The sequence below is a fragment of the Pongo abelii genome, chromosome X, assembly GCF_028885655.2.
Source record: "Pongo abelii isolate AG06213 chromosome X, NHGRI_mPonAbe1-v2.0_pri, whole genome shotgun sequence".
NCBI lineage: Eukaryota > Metazoa > Chordata > Mammalia > Primates > Hominidae > Pongo > Pongo abelii.
In genome coordinates, this window is record NC_072008.2 from 121949044 (window position 1) to 121956672 (window position 7629).

Consider the following 7629-nt stretch of genomic DNA (forward strand, 5'->3'; position numbering starts at 1 on the left):
TCAGGTTTTGGATTTCTTGATGGTTCAATTTTGCTAGGTTGCATATATCTAGGAATTTGTCCATTTCTTCTAGAGTTTCCAATTTATTTTCATATTATTGCTTATAGTAGCCACTAATGATCCTTTGAATTACTGCAGTATCAGTTGTAATGTCTCCCTTTTCATCTCTGATTTTATTTATGTGGGTCTTCTCTCTTTTGTTCATAGTCTAGCTAAGGTTTGGTAAATTTTGTTTATCTCATAAGAAGACCAAATTTTGTTGACATTTTGTAATTTTTATTTCAAATTTATTTATTTCTTCTCTGATCTGTATTATTTCTCTTCTATTAGTTTTGAGTTTGGCTAGCTCTTGCTTTTGTAGTTCTTTAAGATACATTATTAGGTTGTATATTTGAAGCTTTTCTTCTTTATTGATCTAGGCATACATAGCTGAAAACTTCCCTCTTAGTACTGCTTTTGCTGTATCCCACAGGTTTTGGTATGTTGTGTTTCCATTATCATTAGTTTCAAGAAATTTTTCTACTTCCTTCTTAGTTTCTTTATTGATCATTCAGAACCACATTGTGTAATTTCTATGTATTTGTATGCTTCCCAAAATTCATCTTGTTATTGATTTCTACTTTTATTTTGTCATCTGAGAAGATGCTGGATTTTTTTAATTTTTCTAAATTTCTTAAGACTTGTTTTGTGACCTAACATGTGGTCTATGGTTGAGAATGACCCATGTACTCAGAAAAAGACATATATTCTGCAGCCATTACATAAAATTATCTGTAAGTATCTGTTAGGTTCATTGGGCTATAGTGCAGATTAAGTGTGATGTTTCTTTGGTGATTTTCTTTTTTTAGAATTTTTCCATAGGTTATTGGGGAACAGGTGGTGTTTTGTTACATGAGTAAGTTCTTTAGTGATTTGTGAGATTTTGGTGCACCCATCACCCGAGCAGTATACACTGCATCCTATTTGTAGTCTTTTATCACCCATCCCCTTCCCGCCTTTTCCCCCTGAGTCCACAAAGTCCATTGTGTCATTCTGATGCATTTGCATCCTCATAACTTAGCTCCCACTTATGAGTGAGAATGTATAATCTTTGGTTTTCAATTCCTAAGTTACTTGCTTTGAATAATCTCCAATCTCATCCAGGTTGCTGGAAATGCTATTAATTTATTCCTTTTTATGGCTGAATAGTATTCCATCATATATATGTGTATATATATGTATACATATGTGTATATATGTATACATATATGTGTATGTATATGTGTATATATGTATATATGTGTGCATATATATGTATATATGTGTGCATATATATGTATATATGTGTGTGCATATATATGTATATATATATAGGACATGACTAGATAATTCTCAAAAGAAGATATACAAATGGCCAATAATAAATGAAAAAATGATCAACATTACTAATGATCAGGGAAATGCAAATCAAAACCACAATGTGATACCACCTTACTCCTGCAAGAATGTCCATAATCAAAAAACCGTAGATGTTGGCATGGATCCAGTGATCATGGAACACTTCTACACTGCTGGTGGGAATGTAAACTGCTACAACCACTATGGAAAACAGTGTGGAGATTCCTTAAATAACTGAAAGTAGAACTACCATTTGATCCAGCAATCCCACTATTGGGTATCTACCCAGAGGAAAAGAAGAAATTATATAAAAAAAGATACTTACTCATGCATGTTTATAGCAGCATAATTCACAATTGCAAAATCATGGAACCAACCCAAATGCCCATCAATCAACGAGTGGATAAAGAATCTGTGATATATATATAGTATAGTATAGTAGCATTCCATTATATATATACGTATATATACATATACGTATATATACACATATATATGTATTTCATCATATATATACACATACATGTATATATACACAAATATATGATGGAATACTACTATACTATATGGCATACATATATACATATATATACGTACATGTGTATATATACATATATATGTATTCCATCACATAAACTTACATGTATATATACATACATTTATATATATACATATATGATGGAACATATGTATGTATACATATATGATGGAACATATGTATGTATACATATATGATGGAATATATGTATGTATACATATATGATGGAATATATGTATACATATATGATGGAATATATGTATGTATACATGTATGTGTATATGTATATACATGTGTATATGTGTATATACATGTATATATGTATGTACATATACATGTATGTGTATATGCATATATACATGCATGTGATTATGTTTATATACATATATGTATATATGCACGTGCAGATATGTATATATACATGCATATGCCTATATGTATATACACGTGTGTGCATATATGTATATATACGTGTGTGCATATATGTATATATGCATGTGTGTGCATATATGTATATATGCATGTCTGTGTATGTGTATATATGCGTGTATGTATATACGTATATATACATGTATGTATATACGTATATATACATGTATGTGTGTATATATACATGTGTATGTGTGTATATACATGTATGTGTACATGTGTGTATATATACGTGTGTGTATTTGTGTGTATATATACATGTATGTGTATGTGTATATGTGTGTATATATACATGCATGTGTATATGTGTATATATACATGTGTGTGTATATACGTATATATACATGTATGTGTATATGCGTATATATACATGTGTGTATATGTGTGTATATATACATGTATGTGTATATGAAGATTTTTCTTCCTGTTTTATGGAGGATTTTTACATCAATATTCATCACAGATATTGACCTGTAGTTTTCTTTTTTTGATGTGTCCTTGTCTGGTTTTGGTATCAGGGTCATACTGGTTGTTTACAATAAGTGTGAAAGTATTTCTTCCTCTATTTTTTGAATATTTTGAATAGGATTGGTATTAGTTCTTATTTAAATGTTTGGTAGAATTCAGTAGTGAATCAATTGGGTCCTGAGATTTTCTTTACTGGGAGATTTTTTATTATGGCTTTGATTTCAATCGTTGTTATTGGTCCATTGTAGTTTTGGATTTATTCCTGGTTCAATCTTGGTAAGTTATATGTATCTATGAATTTATTTATTTCTTCTATGTTTTTAAATTTATTGGCATATTGTCACTCACAGTAGCTACTAATGATTCTTTGAGTATCTGTGGTATCTGTTGTAGTGTTCCTTTCTTATTTTTGAATTTACTGTTTGAATTTTCTCTCTCTTCTTTAGTTAGTCTGGCTAAGGGTTTGTAAATTTTCTTTAACTTTTCAAAAAAACAACATTTTGTTTCATTGATCTTTTATATTGCTTTTTAATTTCAATTTCACTTATTTCTGTTCTAAAGTTTATTACTTATTTTCTTCTATTAATTTTGTGTTTGATTTGCTCTTGCGTTTCTAGTTCTTTAAAATGCATTGTTACTTAATTTGAATTTTTTCTCTTTTTTGATGTGGGCACTTATAGCTATAAACTTCCCTCTTAGTACTACTTTTGCTGTATTCCATAAGTTTTGGTATGTTATGTTTCCATGATCATTGGTTTCCAGAAATTTTAAGTTTATGTTTTACTTTCTTTATTGATCCACTGGTCATTCAGGAGCATATTGTTTAATTTTCACATATCTGCATAGTTTCCAAAATTTCTTTTTATTAATTTTTTGTTTTATTCCATTGGGATCAGAGAAGATGCTTGATATTATTTCAATTTTTTGAACGTTTTAAGACTTGTTTTGTGACCCAAAATATGCTCTGTTCTTGAGAATAATTCATATAACAATGAGAAGAATGTATGTTTTGCAGCTCTTAGATAAAATGTTCTGTAAATATCTGTTAGATCCATTTGGTCTATGATGAAGATTAAGTCTGATGTTTCTTTGTTGATTTTCTGTCTGGAAGATCTGTCTAAAGCTGACAGTGGGGTGTTGAAGTTTCCAGCTATTATTGTATTGGAGCCTAAGTCTGTCTTTAGCTCTAATAATATTTTCTTTCTATATCTGGGAGCTCCAGTGTTGGGTGCATATATACTTAAAACAGTTATATTCTCTTGCTGAATTGACCCCTCCCATTTATCATTGTATAATGACCTTCTTCGTCTCTTCTTATACTTTTTGTATTCAAATATATTTTGTCTCATATAAGAATAGTGACTCTTGTTATTTTTTTTTTCTTTGGCATGGAACATCTTTTTCCAGCCCTTTATTTACAGTCTATGTGTGTCTTTATAGGTGAAGTGTGTTTCTCTTAGGTAGTAGATCAATGGGTTTTCTTTTTCCATCCATTCAGCCAGTCTGTGTCTTTTGATTGGAAAGTTTAGTTCATCTACATTTAATGTTACTATTGATAATTAAGATCTTACTCTTGCCATTTTTTAATTTGTTTTATAATTTTTTTGTGGTCTTCTGTTTTCTACTCTCTTTTATTCCAATCTTCTCCTAGTGGAGGTAATTTTCTCTGGTGATATGATTTAGTTTCTTTCTTTTATTGTTTTGTGTATCCCTTGTAAGTTTTGGCATTTGTCACCAACCTGAGGCTTAGCATATATGATCTTATAATCTATTATTTTAAGATGATAATGATGCTATTTGGATGAACAAAGAAGCAAAAAGACAACTAATAGAGACTCTATACCTTAACTTGGTTCCCCCAATTTTTAACTTTTTCTTGTTTTCATTTAAATCTTATTGTACTGTCAATGTCTTGAAAAGTTGTTAAAGTTATTGTTTTTGATTGGTTTATCATTTAGTCTTTCTAGTTAGGATAAGAGTAGTTTACACATCACAGTTACAGTGTTATCATATTTTCTGTGTACTTATTATTACCTGTAAGTTTTGTCCCTTCAGGTGATTGTTTATTGATCATTTATGACATTTTCTTTCTGATTGACCTTCTCACTTTAGTATTTCTTGTAGGATAGGTGTGGTATTGATGAAATTCTTCAGCTTTTGTTTGTCTGGGAGAGTCTTTATTTTACCCTCACGTTTGAAAGACAATTTTGCTGGATTTACTATTCTAAGCTAAAAGTTTTCTTCAGTACTTTAAATATTTCATACTGCTCTCTCAAGGCCTGTATGTTTTCTGCTGATAAGTCTGATGCCAGATGTATTGGAGCTTCATTGTATGTTATTTGTTTCTATTCTCTTGCTTCCTTTAGGATCTTTTCTGCCTCCTTGACCTTTGCAAATTTAGTTATTAAATGCCTTGAGGTAATCTTCTTTGGATTAAATCTGCTTGGTGGTTTATAACTTTGTTGTATTTACATATTAATATCTTTCCCTAGCTTTGAGAAGTTGTCAGTTATTAACTCTTTGAATAAGCTTCCTACCGCTATCTTTTTCTTTACCTTTTCTTTAAGGTCCATAACTCTTAGATGTGTTTTTTAGGCTATGTTTTTAGATCCTGTAAGCATGCTTCATTGATTTTTATTCTTTTTTCTTTTGTCCTCTCTTATGGTATATATTCAAATAGCCTGTCTCCAAGTTCACTAATTCTTTCTTCTGCTTGTTAATTTATGTTGTTAAAAGACTTGGATGGATTCTTCAGTATGCCAATTGTGTTTTTCAGCTCCAGAATTTCTGCTTTATTCTTTTTAATTATTTCAAACTCTTTGTTAAATTTATATAATAGAATACTGAATTCCTTTTCTGTGTTATCTTAAATTTCTTTGAGTTTACTCAAAATAGCTCTTTTAAATTATCTGAGAGATCATGTATCTCTTTTTCTCTAGGACTGGTCCCTGGTGCCTTAGGTAGTTTATTTGGAGAGGTCATGTTTTCCTAAATGGTGTTGATGCCAGTAGATGTTATTTAATGTCTGAGCATTGAAGGGCTAGGCATTTATTGTAGTCTTTACTGTCAAATCTTGTTTGTAACCATCTTACTTGGGAAAATTTTTCAGATACTCAAAAGGGCTTGGGTGCAGTCATCTAAGCTCTGTTTGCTTTAGGGAATGCCCATAGTCCAGTAACACTGTGGTTCTTGCAGATTATAGAGGCACTGCCTTGACAGTTTTGAACAAGATTTGGGATTGAAAAAGATTAGGGATTCTTGTTCAGTTTTGAATAAGAATCTATGCATTCCCAGGCAGAGACTCTTTTTCCTTTCCATTTCCTTCTTCCAAACATGCAGAGTCTCTTTCTCTCTGTTCTGAGACAACAAAATCTGGGAGTGAAGTAATACAAGCACCCCATAGCCACCACCACTATAACTGCACTAGATAAAAACTGAAGCCAGCGGAGGTGGAGCCAAGATGGCCGAATAGGAACAGCTCCAGTCTACAGCTCCCAGCGTGAGTGATGCAGAAGATGGGTGATTTCTGCATTTCCAACTGAGGTAATGGGTTCATCTCACTGGGGAGTGTTGGAAAGTAGGTGCAGAGCACTGAGTGTAAGCCAAAGCAGGGCAAGGCCTCACCTCACCTGGGAAGCGCAAGGGGTCAGAGAATTCCCTTTCCTAGTCAAAGAAAGGAGTGACAGACAGCACCTGGAAAATTCAGGTCATTCCCACCCTAATACTGCACTTTTCCAACGGTCTTAGCAAATGGCACACCAGGAGATTATATCCTGCTCCTGGCTGGGAGGGTCCTACAACCACGGAGCCTCGCTCATTGCTAGTACAGCAGTCTGAGATCAAACTGCAAGGCAGCAGCAAGGCTGGGGGAGGGGCACCCACCATTGCCTAGGCTTGAGTAGGTAAACAAAGAGGCCAGGAAGCTCGAAATGGGTGGAGCCCACTACAGCTCAAGGAGGCCTGCCTGCCTCTGTAGACTCCACCTCTGGGGGCACGGTACAGCCAAACAAAAGGCAGCAGAAACCTCTGCAGAATTAAATGTCCCTGTCTGACAGCCTTGAAGAGAGCAGTGGTTCTCCCAGCATGCAGCTGGACATCTGAGAACAGACAGACTGCCTCCTCAAGTGAGTCCCTGACCCCTGAGTAGACTAACTGGGAGGCATCCCCCAGTAGGGGCAGACTGACACCTCACACGGCTGGGTACCCCTCTGAGACAAAACTTCCAGAGGAACAATCAGGCAGCAATATTTGCTGTTCACCAATATCTGCTATTCTGCAGCCTCTGCTGCTGATAACCAGGCAAACAGGGTCTGGAGTGGACCTCCAGCAAACTCCAGCAGACCTGCAGCTGAGGGTCCTGACTGTTAGAAGGAAAACTAACAAACAGAAAGGACATCCACACCAAAACCCCATCTGTATGTCACCATCATCAAAGACCAAAGGTAGATAAAACCACAAAGATGGGGAAAAAACAGAGCAGAAAAACTGGAAACTCTAAAAATCAGAGTGCCTCTCCTCCTCCAAAGGAACACGGCTCCTCACCAGCAATGGAACAAAGCTGGATGGAGAATGACTTTGATGAGTTGAGAGAAGAAGACTTCAGACGATCAAACTACTTCGAGCTAAAGGAGGAAGTCTGAACCCATGGCAAAGAAGTTAAAAATCTTGAAAAAAAATTAGACAAATGGCTAACTAGAATAACCAATTTAGAGAAGTCCTTAAAGGACCTGATGGAGCTGAAAACCAAGGCATGAGAACTACATGATGAATGAGCAAGCCTCAGTAGCTGATTCGATCAACTGGAAGAAAGGGTATCA